This window comes from Myiozetetes cayanensis, unplaced genomic scaffold, assembly GCF_022539395.1.
Source record: "Myiozetetes cayanensis isolate MyiCay16 unplaced genomic scaffold, myiCay2020 scf1, whole genome shotgun sequence".
NCBI classification, from domain to species: domain Eukaryota; kingdom Metazoa; phylum Chordata; class Aves; order Passeriformes; family Tyrannidae; genus Myiozetetes; species Myiozetetes cayanensis.
The window spans coordinates 41,250,724-41,266,316 of NW_026086604.1; the positions used below are offsets into that span (position 1 = coordinate 41,250,724).

The 15,593-nt window shown below is 40.8% G+C and overlaps 1 protein-coding gene across 3 annotated transcripts in view; it reads right to left on the reverse strand.

The window, feature by feature from the left end:
- MAPRE2 (microtubule associated protein RP/EB family member 2) overlaps positions 1-15,593 on the reverse strand; it is a 99,899-nt gene that overhangs the window by 40,388 nt on the left and 43,918 nt on the right. The gene's annotated exons all lie outside the window — the stretch shown is intronic.

The following is a 15,593-nucleotide window of genomic DNA, read 5'->3' on the forward strand; positions in this document are numbered from 1 at the left end:
TAATACTCACTTAAGATTCAGAATAGTGAGCTTAATATTAAACCAACAGATTGATATGGAACAGTTCCGCTCAGTTCTAAAGAAGCTGAAGATATTTAGATGGTAACATCTGAAATAAAGTGACTCTGATCTGTAATTGCCCCTACCTCATGAAAATTTTAATTGGACTCTCGAGGCCAGGCAGAGCTCAGAACAACCATCAGTTGTGAAAGGGAGAAGTTTACTCTGTTAAAAAGATCAAGAAAATCCACACACAAGAAGGAAGCAGAACTTCCCCCATCATCCTTTTCCACACAGAACTGCAAAGAGAGATACCCACCTTCTTGCAACCCACAGGGGACCAAACAACCTCCTCTACTGTAGTGTGTGAGGTGGGGAACTCTACTGCAGGGAACTGTGAGTAAATGAATAACCTTGAGTTTTACAATGATACCTTGAAGGATAACTGTAATACAACTTGCGCTGTGTCTGCAAATGAATTATTACGGTCTATTGGTCAAACAAAAGTTCAGGCTACTTGTTAGAGACAACAGCTTCACATTTGCACACAAAAGTATGCATGAGGGTGCATCAGTACCATTTTAAAGTTAAGCAAAACGAGCCGGAATTTCTGTTAAAAAAATTCAATAACATGCCATTGCCATTCTCAGTGATGTGGTGACATATATCTGAATCTTCCAAAGCCTCTTTTCTTGAAAGAGTTCACCCTGTCTTTGCATCTCTTGTTCTCCACCCTCCTACTGGTTATGTTCTAAATAAACTCAGCTGGGAAAGGCTTCCTGTACAGTAAACGTGTTTTAATTTGGTGTTCAGATACACACATCTCCTGTTTGCCACACAGAGAGACCTTGAACAAAACAAAAATTAGAAGGGAAAAAAAAAAGGCAGCAGCAGGTGTAGGCAGCACAGCCACCATGCTCAGCAACAGCGAAGAAACCCCTATGCTCGACATCTACAGCTGGGCTCAGGTTTTCTGCCTGGCTTATTTCCCTGAGTGCTAAAGTACTTTGAAAAATGTGATTCAGCTTCAAAATGCACTAATAAACATGTGTAAGGCGATGCAAGAGAACAGCTGGACAGGCAGAGACACACAGGCCATATTCTGAACAGTCAAGTAGCTAACAACTTGATTTTATGTCCCAATGTACTACCGCTTTCTAATAACATTATTTACATTTTCAACTTGTTAGGCTTCCCCTTGTTTAGGCTGAAGGCTCTCAAGCACAGGCTTGCAATGAGGCTTATACAAGCCTGAAAACCTGAATCTACCTCAGATCCTCCACCTTCCACAGAGATGCCTGGCGATTCCATAGTAACTAAAAGCAGATGAAGACAGCACATCACATCTCCCACTTCAGAGCGCACAGGTGGAGATTAAAATCCTCTGGCTGTTATAGTACTGCCTAACAGCAGATCCCAACACCTAACCCCAGAGGACTCTATCCCTTGCTTTACTTCAAGCCACAGGAGAGTCATCACATATTAGTCCAGCTATTTCATAAACACACTTCACACATGCACAACTGCACACCACAAACCTGAGTTCAGAGGATTAGCTAGGTGCTGAAAACCATGTATATGCTTAAGCAGTCAGAAATATACTGGCTCAGCATGTCCAATAGTAAACATTACACCCAAAGATCTATTAATTTTTTAAGGCATTGCATGTAGCACTGAACATTCAGCTATTAGGCATTTTCCACTGCTCTTGCTACAGATAACTGCAGCTGTTACAGGGTGCTATCCAGCTGTTTCTAAGATCAGTTTTGCAATAAGCATATTTACTTTACTTTTCCAGGGATAAACTAACAGTTGTTGACAGCAGAAGCTGTATTACAACAAACCAGTAATAACGGCACCAGTAATAACAGCAAGACAGGAAAGACTATAGCAATGAACCTAATTTGTAATTGTAAAAACTCATCACATGTGCCATCACCTCTGAACCTGCAAGGCCTTCATGTTTTCATGGAATAGTCAAGGTTGGAAGAGACCACTGCAGGTCATCTAGTATAACCTCCCTGCTCAAGCAGGGCCACCTAGAGCACGTTACTCAAAATTGTGTCCAGATGGCTTTTGATTATCTCCAGAGTAGGAGACTCCACAGTTTCTCTGGGGAACTTGTTCCAGTCCTCAGTCACCCTCACAGTAAACAATTTCTTCCTCATGTTCAGGTGGAAGCTCCTGTGCTCCAGTTTCTGCCCAGTGCCTTTCATTTAGTAAAAATAGGCATGGTACAATATCAAGCTTTTAAATGCAGTGGAAAGTCTGTGTGACAGTACAAAGAAGAGCCTTCTGGAAGCTGGCACCTGATAGATACTGCCAGTAAAAAAAAAGATCTCACACCAAAAATTACTGAAGCAGAAGATACAGAAGAAAGGCTAAGATGAAGCTGAGACTGCTGCAGCTGCTGTTGAAAAGGCTTTATAGATTAAAGCTACTGCAAAACAAAAAAATCCCTAAAGGAAGAAACCTACCAGACTCAGAGGCTAACTCCCTGAACAAGGAAAATTCATCCTTTTATAAATCATCCTGAAATGGCAACTGATTTGCTGGACCTTGCCCGTTTCTTTAACACTCACTGCACACAGCCTTAGCCACAGTCATTAGAGGCCAGTTATGCTTGAGGTTGTCTTGACTGAAAGGAGTCCCGAGGACAGAAAATCAACACAAAAAGCTCCTGTGCAATGCTGACAACACTGTTCTTACTCTCCCTTTTGACTTATGCTGTACTTCAGCAGCACATACCATGGCATCAGGGTGCTGCAACTGAGGTGATATTTGTAGCAAGAAACAAAAGGATCTATCTAGTCAGAAACTGAACTGGATACAAGATTAATCACAATTGTGACACTGCCACGGGAAAGAAAAGAAAAAAAAAATAAGAAGAAAAGGAGAAAAGAATCCTGTGGTTGTAATACTGGGAGAAAACCACACCTTTAAGATGCTGAATGTCAAATCTCTTATGCATTGTTCCCATGTTACTAAATAGCCTTGAAATGTTAAGAATATTTTTATTATCTGTATATTCCACTCAATTCTGAATGCCATTTTACATTTACCACGTGGATCTGACTTGACCTAAAATGATTTGTGAAGCATGCTACGGAGTCTAGATGAGATTGAGGCAATCCATGTACATTTTGATTGCTTGAATTTTGCAGGATTACCATTTAACACAGCCAACAGCATATTTTCTATTGTTCTCATTGCAGTTCCCTGTTTAAAAGCAAGTGAGAGTAGAGTAATAGAGATTTACTTTGATTGGATTAGGGCATTTTTAATTTTTGTTCCTTTAAATTAGAGGCTGCCTGCCAGTGCTGGGATATTCTGACCTAAATAAACGTCTATGATGGGTCTCAAGGACTGGTTTAGATCATTCTCATAAAGTATGGTGGTAATTCTGGTTTGTGCTACATAATGCTTTGGAAAACTTTATCCCCCAAAAAATCCTTATTATCTGAGAGGCAGAAAAATACTGGTTCTTCTTCTGTTCCCCCAAAACTACAAAATACAGTGAAAAGTATTCAAACAATATACACAACTTGAGCTGAAACCTCTGAGATGGCCTAATAACCAGCAATGCATTACACTGTCCACTGCACAGCTTTTAGAAATAGCTTGAAGTTTATTCACTAACTAGTTATGACATTGGCATATTTCACAAAAATTAAAATAACAGTTAAAAATTCCAAGACAATTATTTTAGTGCTGGAAAGACTTTAGGGCACCTGAGGAGGACAAGCCACATTCACCTGAATCTGCCAGTCATATTTGCATAGCATAGGTAAGACTTTATTTCTCCAACTACTTTCTCAGTCCTACTGCCACCGAAACTGTAGAGCAGTGTAATACATGTCATGTCTCTACAGCAGCACACTTCCTTTTTTGTCAGGGTTCACCTTTGCCTCCAAAAGTACAGTGCAATATTAACACTTAACTACACAATATCTTAATTGTGTCTCAAAGTATTTGCATGCTCCAAAAGGTTCCTTATCAATTTCTACATGTAAACAAACCTTAACTAAACAAAATACATCCTTGACAAAGAATACAGGTTCAAGAAAGGCAGACATTAACAGCTCACACAAAATGGAAGCAATTCAGAGTCTTTGGCCACCACCATTTCCACATAGGTGTAGTAACTCCGGTCAGAAAAGAAACACAGCGGTGCACAAAAAATGAAACACAGCACCCTCAAACTATACACCTTAGAGTAGTTGAACAAAGCAATAGTAATGCTCTGCGCTGAACAGACAGGCACTAGCTAACATGGGATAAGGACACACAAATTTCAGTAAAAAAGAATGTTACTACAAATTAAGAAGGCATTTTATTAACGAAGAACGACAAAAAACCTTTGAAGTAGGCTGAGTGAGAGGAACATAAGCGTGGCAAGGCTGCAATGCTGAAAATCTTCACTGCTTTCACTTACAGTTACTACCCTCCCCCTGCCAAGGCTTTCAACTCTAAGATCTTAAGCTTGAATTGCTGCTTTGATGCCCTGAAGGAAGACATTCAACCTGTAAAATTTTCACAATAGACAGTGGCAACTACTCTACCTTTCACAACAGACAAGTTGATTGTGAAAGAAGAAAAAAAAAAAAAGGTTGATTCAGAGAAAAAATAATTGTCAATAAACTCCAGTCAATGAGAAACACCTACATTTTAGAAAACAGAAGAGGTCTATGACCATTTTGTAACTAGAAAACCTTGAAAAAGCTGCTGAATAAACCAACATTTAATCTTCTGTTAAACAAAGTGTCAATTCACCAAGATGCACATGGGCACTTTAATTCTCTTTTCATTCATTTTTTTTCCTCTTATGGAAAATAACAGATTACTAAGCATACATGCAGACATCGCTAGAGGATTTCTAAGAGGTTAAAAAACATGCCATAAAGCAAGATAGCATCAGTGCTGAATACTGAAGGAAGGATGCTTTGAGAGGCAGCACATATTAGCAAACCTCAGTTCCTAGTCCAACTTCTCCAAATAACAGGGAACCTCCTATATTTTGCTCTCACTAAATGATGGGTGAGTAGTTGTACTTTCAGACAGGAGATCCCCAAGTGCTATAGCATTTCCGGATTTACTGGAAAATGAAGACGGCAGCAGAGGAGAGCTTGTTTCCAAACACACTACCCTGCACGAGCACAGCCCATGAACTCCCAGGCAAAACACTGTGGACACAGCCATGGATCTAAGCAGCCACCTACATCTACATCAAGCAAACATCTGTCTGTGATTAGGATGCGATAAGAACAATCATAAATCCTGATTAAGAAAAAACAACACTGCTGGTCACACAGATCGCTGGGCACTGAGACACTGCGGCAGAGGCAGAACCCACCGGGACAGCAGCCGTGCTGCAGCGCTGCTCCCGACTCCTGCCATTTCCGCCTTTTAAGTCCAGAAAACGCTGTAGGCAGGCTTGGGAGTTTCAGCAGGGACGAGATCCAACTAGAGACAGATGAAGTCACCAAATGAATTTAGTTTTGACCTATCCGGGGTTTTGCTGCCGCCCTCCTCCTCTCTGGCATGTATACAATCGGAGGTGAAAGGCTAAAGTAACACACTGATTTACTCCAAGAATAACGTAATGCCAAACGAGATTTTGTAATACTATACAGCCCTCCTGACAGGGGGTCTGAGCAGCCTCCAAGTGCCTCAGAACCCTGCACAGAGCAAGGCAAGAGAGGCAGTGACTCAGCAGGAAACGGGCACTGAGCATCCATGGGTTTCAGAAGTCTCTGAAGAAGGGAAAACAGGAGGATTCATCAAGAGGAAATGCACTGCCTTTCTCCTAACATATAACTGCCATTTCCTAACATGAGACTGCAGTACACTTAATAAACCTTGGCTCTCCAAGGCAGGTGAAGATGACAAGGAGAGCATTCTCATGGGAAACCTCTTGCACTACCAAAGGAGGGACTGCAATATACCTTTTCTACTCACAAATGATGCAATGTGATACAGAGAACAAGGACTTTGTCATGCATCAACTTTTATCTCTTCTATGTTAAAAACAAATGTAGATACACACAGATTTATGCATTGCAACATTTATTCTAACCTTAATAAACATGTATGTTAGAATCACAGAATACCACGAGTTGTAAGAGACCCACTGAGGATCGTTGAGTCCAACTCCCTGTTACCACATGGAACAAGGCCCTTTCAAAGGGGCCTTCTAAGGCCACCTTCACTTTGAAGGCGCCTGGAGTGACACCAAGTAAGGAACAAGAAACAGGACAACAACCACTCATGCAACCATCCCAGGACTTATGGGCAAGGATTCCAGAGCACAGCCTGCAGGATAGAGCTGCTGAGACACCAGCCAGCCAGCCAGCCCTGCTCAGTCCTCGAATGGCAGGAAGATGATGACACTGGTCAGGGGTACAAGACAACATTTATTTTAAGCCACCTTTACCCCGAAGTTGTAAACAAGCATGTGACGACACATGAAGCAACACACAACCATGCTGGCTGCTTTCACTGGCACATCACTCTAAAACACAGCTGTGTATTTATGTGATTAAGCTCGAGCATGATTGCCCAGGATTTCCACTGCTGCAGCTCTGCTGACATTTGAGGTGGAAAGGACAAGCACCAGGCTTTCTGCTGGGTATGCAGCAAATTCAGTGGGCAGGTTTCTAGGAATAAGCTCCAGGCGACATCTGGGACCTGAACCAGCTGTAATTCCCCTGCCAGCACTGCCTCTGCAGACCACTGCACCAACACTATATAGCTTTTTACTAGGCTCTGCATTCAACCTCTCTTCCGCTTCTCCCTCAACTACTGGTGAAAGCTAGACCAAAAATAATATTGATGATAACACTAAATCTTGGAGTTCTAACATCTCCAATATTGACGACATAGGCTCAAATAAATACCCCTGTCTTTGGCTTATACAAACCATTATAAATATTATACAGATTTCAAGTGTTAAAACTACCAGCCACAACACTTAATTTTGGGTTTGGATAGCAAAGTAACTTGACCTCCTCCCTTGTTCTCATGAGTTCATATTATAATAGACAAGGAAGCACTCAAATTACTGTGGTGCTCAACATATTACCAGTAAATGACTTGCACTTAAGAATTAATCCTACCAAGTACTATCTAGAACAGGGCTGAACTTCTAAGTGCAATTGCTTAACTGTTAAATTAATTTTGGAGCAACTAAAACTAGAATTCACTAATCCTTCAAGAAGTAAATTGCCCTTTAGGAACATGCTAGTTCAACCATCTGTGATTTATGTAACGTATTCTTCTTGCTGTGTGCCAGTAACCACAGACTGATTTTACCATTGTTGCACTACCAACACAATTGCTGAGGCTACCAGCATCAAGTAAAGCTTCCCCAAAACTTTTTTTTTCAACCACGTTGGTCTTTGAAGGTCTGTGAAGTCGGCAGTTTCTATTAGATTTTAACTTTTAACATCTTCTGCCTACCTAAAGGGGGAAATCCCCAGTCCTCCGTTTTTGAAGTAACCTTCCTTAGGTGGTGCCTACTGCTTTGATTGTGATTGTAAAAACAGAATTAGTTACAACAATCTTTATCTACAAGCCCCAGTAAAGCCTTTAACCTTAAGCTAAGAGAAGCATAGATGTACTGTTTAATAGGATTTGGCCTCCTTTCATGGAATATCTTGAGGTCAATTCCTAAAGTGTATTGCTTCCAGCTGGCAAACAGTGACATTACCAAGTTCAACTCCTACAATAAACAAAGGGAGAAAAAAGTTTATTGCTTGAATTGCCTTCAACTACATATAAATGTAGTTAAGAAGGTAATCTGTGCTGCAATGTGAGTATTTAGTTTCTTCAATCCTCTCAGTGTTGCTGCAGGCCATGCAACAAGACAGTTTTGCACCACTCCCTGTAAAAGCACGTCAAACTAAGCAGACATCTGACACAGTTTAAGAACTGTGCTCACAGTTAAAACATTTTTTGCAGATTAAATTTATCAATAAATTCTGCATGAAAAAAAGACACAATTCCTTAAAAGTAGAGGGAGCAGTTTATCAGATATTAACTTCAAAACATAATCTTTACTTGCAATGTACATAATTAATTTTATGACATAGCAAAACTATCCCTTTGCCCTGCTGTGTCTCTACAAACTTTTGGTCATCTCTGGGTACTAAACTGCAGAAGTTGCTCCCAGTGATTTAGAGAATGCAATATGAAGTAATTAATACACTTCTGCAGCAGCAGTATAGCTTTTGCAGGAAGTAAGCTAGAAAACAGTTGAAATCAATGATGTCAAACTGAAACTGAATACACAAATTTTTCTTTTCCATTTGAAACCTTTGATGACAAGGATGATTTCACCTTTGTGAAATTTGCTGTCAGATGATATTCCTTTCACTTCTAAAGCATGTGATTTCATTACTTTTTTTTAAGTAAAGAGCTGTTTATGCCTATTAAGAGTTACAGAATGGGATCATAAAGTGACTCAAGTAAGCAGGGAGCTCCAGACAGATCTGCTCCAACCTCCCATTCACTGCAGAGCCAGCAAGAGAGGGCTGGCAATGACCCCATCTATCTGAGTTTCGAGATCCCTCCAAAGACAGATATTCCACAGCTCCTCTGGGTAATGTTTTCCGGTGTTTGACCGTAATTTCTACTGCTGCAGCTGCTGACTGCCATCGTCTCTCACCCTCTGCCCATGCATCTCAGAGCAGAACTTGGCTCCATCTCCTTTAAACCCAGCCTCCCATTAGACACCTAAAGACTGCAGCGAGCTCTTCCCCTCTCCTGAGCTGTCTCTTCTCCAGGCTGAATAAACACAGTTCACACACTCCAGCCCCCGATCATCCTGGTATCCCTCCATCACACTCACTTCGGTATGTCACTGTCTTTCTCAGACTGGAAAAGCCAAATTCAGACACGGTATGTGAGATGTGGTCTCAGAAGCACCAGAGGGGAAGAACCACTTCCCCGGAGCTGTTGGCTACATGCCTGCCAATGCAGACCAGCATGGGCTTGGCCTTCTTCCCTGTAAGAGCACACTGCTGACTCATGTTCATCTTTTTCACCAGCACCACCGCATCCATACCGTACAGCACTTCAGGAACAACTGCAGGGGGTGAAGGGGAGGGGCATGGGGGGGGGGTGCTTAACGTGGTAGTGGAAAAAAGCACCTCACCATATTAAAAATAGAGCTGCTTGAGAGACAAGGCAGTTCTAGAGCACCCCTGCTGCTGTGGAACTCATTTCACACTTGTGGACCACAGATTAAAAATGCACATTAAAGAGCCAAACTTCTACAGGCAGAAATATATAGAATAATAGCACGGTTTGGGTTGGAAGGGTCCTTAAGGATCATCTAGTTACAAACCCCCTCCCGTGGGCAGTGACACCTTCCACTAGATCAGGTTGCTCAAAGCCGCATCCAACCTTGCTGTGAACACTTCCAGGGATAGGGCATCCACAACTTCTCTGGGCAACCTGTTCCAGTGCCTCACCACCCCCACAGTAAAGAATTTCTTCCTAATGTCTGATCTAAACCTACTCTCAGTTTGAAGCAATTGCCCTTTACCATGTCACTTACATGTCCTTGTAAAAAGTCCCTCTCCAGCTTTCTTGTCAGCCCCCTTTAGGTATTGGAAGGCTTCTCTAAGGGCTCCCTGGAGACTTCTCTTCTCTAGGCTGAATATCCCCAGCTCTCTCAGCCTGTCTTCACAGGAGATAAATAAAATGAAAAAAAAAAAATATTCCTTATGCCTCCTTGAATCTGACAACTGGTACAACTTGAATGTGTTTACTGAAAACAGTGTTTTCAGACCCTGACTCAGAATCTACATCATGTGTAACTTTGAAACATTAATATGGGCAAGGAGTGATATGGACCCCAAACAATAATTCAATAAAATATAACTAACACTATTCTGCATAACAAGTTTTCCAACAAAACGGCTAACTACAAGTGAATTCTGTCCTTTTGGAAAAATGTATCACTTCTATTCAACCAATTGCCACTGCCTCCATGTTCTCAGCACTCCTACACACCATGGTCTTTCTGTACACACAAGCTCCCTCAGGACTTTCATATCACTGTGTTATGTATTCCACTCCCATACAAACAATTACTCATAGATTCTATAGTTATTTTAACAAGCTATGATTTGTGTAACACTGAATCCATAAGTAAAACAAATGAGTATTCTACTGCAAATATTTTAGTGCTTCCTATTCATGATATTACTGGACTAGCTCCACAGAGATTAACCTTAAGAAGTGAGGCATAACAACCATGTAAAATTTGCCTAAAATGAATTTTCATTCCCCCAAAATTGTTTAATGCATACTGCCAGCAAGCCCTTCCAAGCATCAACACCGCATTCCAGAGTGATAGGCAAGAATTTGCATTCATGTGCATCTCTGAATAATTACAGCTGCTTGGGCAGGAAATCTGTGTGGTACTAACTTACTTGAGTTGCTCTTAGAAGGTAAAACTGAAGTCCACAGATCTCTCTAACTAGTTCTCTGGGCTCCAAATTAGCCAAGCAACATAATATTGAAAATTAAAACTTCTGAAACAATACAATGCAAGGTGGTCATACGCAAGGCAACAAGATCAACAGCACAACCTGCATGGCATATTTCTCTCCAGGCAGAATGATTTGGCACAGTTGTAGGATTTCCTAAGGAAGTTACATCCTTAAGTCTCAACTCACTGATGAATGTTTACACTTCCTGTTTGGATAGCATAGCAAAAAAATAGATTTAACACAAAAGCACCCTTCACCAAGCATGAGGCTCTATGGGAAACTACTTCAGAGTGGTTAAACTAAGATATCTAATGGCTGTGCTTTCAGTAAACAGAGCTCTGTCTACAAAATATTTAATAACTTAGCATACCACTAGAAAACGAGATAAATTTCTGTCAAAATATCATAGGAAATATTTTCATTTTGAATGAATTTGATAGCATGAAGACAGTAAAATTGTGTTTAAAAAAAAAAAAACCAGACAAGGCTTTTAAAACCCCAAGAGTTAAATGTATGTTTAGTAAACTTTTATAGTGGATATTCCACTTCCCCTCCCACCTAATTATAATGAAACAATACGAAGAAAATGCTTAATCGGTGAGTCAGGCAGCAGAATCTGAGCAAGATCCAAACAGCTACGCAGTCACAGCTAACACCATCCGCAGAAGAAACACGGATGTTTTCCATTTACGTTCCCTAGCACTGATGTTGGAAGCGAGTAATCAGTGCTGTTAGCTGGAGGCCAGGATTCAGGGAGTGAGGAGGATGCAAGGATGCAAGTATCCAACACTGTCCTGGTGTAGCATGAGTCTTGCTGCCGCTGCCGCCACCACCACGCTTATTCCGCACTACAGCCTTCGTGCCATCCCACTCAGTGGTTTGCATGATTGAGAACAGATGTGGTGAGACCACTCGTTTTCAATTATCAAACAAAGGCTGAAAGTTTCATCTCCAAAATGAAAAGCTGGCACACGATTTATCTTCTTCCTTACCAAGCCTTTGCTATACTTAGCTTTGGGCATGAGGAAGGAGAAGAGACTGTCAAATTAAACTAACCTCCCCACCAAAACGCAAAACCTCTGAAGATATTTTTGAAGAGTCACTCATTCAAGTGCCAAGGCTTGAAAAGCAGACCTACCACACTTTTTTTTTTCTCTTACTGTCTCCCAAAACAAGTTTTATATCTCAAGGTTAGTCCAGGTATGCCCTTTGGAAGAACATTCCTGTGGTCCGGCCTGATTGTCATGAGGCTGCTGCATCTCCCTTGAACAAGCCAAATAAACACCTTTAATTAGGATCTCTTGCCCCACTTCCAAATCACCTTTCTTTCACAATACAGCTTATTTTTCGGTGCCTGTTTTCCAGGAACACTAGATTGAAGACACTAGGCAGAAGCCAAAATGTCTGTTCCTAAAAGTGACAGCATCAGGTTCAGTTCTCACATATCTGAAACTTGCTCCTTTTTTTGTTAAGATGCCAGAAACACATTGCTGTTGCTATGCAGCTCAACAAGGTAGTTTAAAAAAACCACATCACACACCAAAAACCAGAATGCAGCCTCCCACCTACAGGATGTTTCCGAAACCCATGGAGGCTGGGTGCAAATTAGGTGTTCTCAGACCTTTTTGGTGAGAGTGCTTGGGTGCATCTGAGAAGACAGTGCTGTCTGAAAGTCACCTCCATTTCCTTACACAAACTGGGCTGTCTGTGGAGTGTTGTTTACTTCCCCCCTTCCGACATCTCATAAAGTTATCTCCCTCTTAGCCCCTGATTTAAGTAAATGCCCCCAACATACAAAACACTGTGAAGATATTTCCTTCAAGGAAGATCAAATCCACGTCAAGAGAGGTAGCCCAATAATGTAGGCAGGGATTATCTAGGTTTCAAACTACTGATGCAGTATTGAGCAGAGTCATCCTCATAACCCTCAGAGACATTTATATGCACTAGCACGGGACTCCCAGTTATCTTCAGACAGTTTCACCCTGCACCTTTTGAGAGCTGGACCCAGCAGAAGATACTCATGAAAAGAGCTCTCTCTAGGCAGAGTACTCCCTAATCAGAAAACAAGATTAAAGAAGAGCAGCAGCAGCAGCGATAGGAAGACAGCTTTATGAAAAGTGAAAGAAGAGAAAATAGAGGGTACCTAAGCTCACTGGAACCAAGGAAAGATTTCTGCATGGTCCCTTTTAATGCTGTCTAATAGCTGTTGGCTCTAAGTCATCAGGATGGTCTTCCACCCAATAACTAGTAACTATCTTGTCGCAATCCAGGTGCTTGACAGACAAGGGAGTTATCACAAAAATACTACTTTTAGAAAAGCTCAAGCCAAATTTATGGGGTGTGATTTATGCTGGTTTGTTGCTGGGGGTTTTTTTAACGTTTGTTATAGACTTTCTCCTTTCAGTGAAATCTAGTGCAAAATTCTCATAATCTGTAATACAGCTGTTAGGTCAAGAGCGAATGCCTCTGAAAATAATAATTCAGTTACTAATATATTTAGTAGCATTCACTTTGACCAGCATTTACAGTTTCAGAAGCTACACCTATCTGTACTATGAAGCAAGAAGACAGTTCCTTGCTTTTACTGTACTGTCTTCCCAGTTCTCAGCAAGTCTGTGCATTATTTTATTAATTTTTATCAACACAAATAGTCTTTTTTACTTCAGTGGAAATACCTGCTCACCATATTCAGTGGAACCTAATTTTAGAGTAAGAAACTCCTTCTGTCCACAGTAAGGCAAAGCTGCAGGTCTCCCTTTGAACCCTGAGTAAAGCCACACACGTGTGGAAGGCACAGAGCCACCAGAGACAAGGGCAGGTCCTGCGGAGGGAAGGATGCTCTCTGCCGCCCAGGGCCAGCCTGCATCCGGCAATTCACTAGGAGTTGGGAAAGCAAAGACCAAAACAGATTTTGCTATAACGTAAATCTCCACTTTCAGCATGGAAGTTATCAGCTCATACTGCTGTAAAAGGCAGCCAGATACGCCCTGTAACACCCCACAGTTTATTTCAGCAGTGGGTGAGGAAATCGCCACTTCTGTCCTGCTTTCATTATTATGCAGAGCTCCAACGCTCATTGGCAGCTTACACAACGATTTCTAGAAGGAAGACAACACTTAGGAAAACCAGATATTTAAAACATAACTTTAGAGAGGTATATGCTCATAGATAAAAAGTACAAAAAAACACCAACTCTTTCCTTTTAGCTTAGCGATTTCAAGAAAAATAACCAGGAAGTTGGTCCCCCCTCCCCCCACTTCGTGCAAGTTCTGGGTATAAAACTAAATATAGCCAGGAAATGAAGGACCAGAAAACCTTTTTTCTAGCAATACACACAGACAAACCAGAAGTTAAGCATAGTCTCCTACAAATGAGGGTTAACAGTATTCCCCTTTAGAACTAGGGTGGTTTAGACTAGGTGTATCATTCAAACCTGGAAGAATTCAAACTTTTTGTACAGTTAGCTTTTAAAAATATGATGACCTGATCAACCCCACAAAATGTCCAGACTCTGGCAATAAAAGCACTGCAAACATACCCTATTCAAAAAAAAAAAAATAATTCTCCACACAGCTTTTGATTTGGTTTCTCATTAAATTTTTTCAGCCTTCTTTGAACACAGAAGCAAAACTATAATTAAATGTAATGCCATTCTCAGAAATTACCCCAAATCTATTTCGGGCCAACAAAAAGATACCTCAGTACCAAAAAAATTTTAAACTCAGTCTCCTGATCTAGAGGACATGAAACAGCATTTTACTAGAGCAATACAGATTGATTACAGTTATTAACTCTAAAAGGTAACATCACCCTGTGACTAAATTTTATACCTAAGTGCCTGGTTTCCATTTACCATCTAAGTAAAGCTGGATGAGAAACTTAACACCTTAGGCCCGTATGTCCCAGTCTGCAAAATATAATATGTCCTTTGGAAGACTTGGAAAAACTATTTGTGGCTTTGCATACGGAGCACATGGTTAGGACTCGAGGTATAGGTTCAATTCCCTGCTGCATCCTCAACTCAGTGGATAACTTATGGCATCTCCTTCCATGTCAGCCTTCTAGTCTTTAAAAAGTTATAAACTGCAGCTGTTTTTAAATCAGCTTCAGGAGCTGGATATCAAATCTTTGGTAAGACCTGGTATTAGAAATAGCAAAGCTTTTTTCTAAGTCTGAGAATATCCAACCTGATAAACACAAATTTTCTGATCAATAAAGACTACTTTTGTTTTGAAGTATCTATGAAACAGAACACTTTGGAAGCTGTAAAATGAGAAAGCATTTCTGATATTACAGGAGAGAAGGACTGAAAAGCAAATACTGAACCTTTATACACATGGGAGATGCAGGTTGACTTAAGAGCAAAGCTGCAGTATGCACAAGTGTTTTACAAGCAAAGTATGTACTTCTAGCTTTGTACAACTAACTGCTGATCTGATGCCAAGCTCTACGGTGTGTTTAATGACATATTTATTTCATATTCCTAGATGCAGATGGAACAAGCCAGCCCAACAGTCAGAGGCATAACAACTCGATGTGTCATATGATGAGGTCGTACAAGCTGCTCCATAAGGCTGCTTTGGAGTCAGCAATGGCACTGACAGTCCGGCGTGGTTGTAGGTACTATACTGATGGTATTCATCTATTATACTTACTGAGCTCCTGCTGCAGCTCAAACTGAACAAGCACCAAACTCACCTAACTAGTAAAGGTTTCCATGGAAGTTAAAAGCCATTTTTTTCAGTACCAGGGAGAAGTTTCACAGCAGGTTTCACATATTTTCTTTAATGTTTCCCTTCTGTTATGCTTGCCATTTACTTCCTAAAGTACTTAAAGCTAGAAATGAGAGCAAGTTAAGTATCATTCTGTCCCTTGGAGAAAGTGAGAAATCAACAGATATGGATGCCATGACTGTGCAGATCAGGGTAAATTCCCACAAGGAAAAAAAGAACCTAAACAGAATTCCCCAGTGAAAATTTTTATTTGTGCATTAAAGGTTTATTTCTGAAATATACTGGATTGCTTACTTACTGCCCAAAAATAACACGCAACATTAGCATTAATAGTTCTGTATTCCTTTATATTGCACTA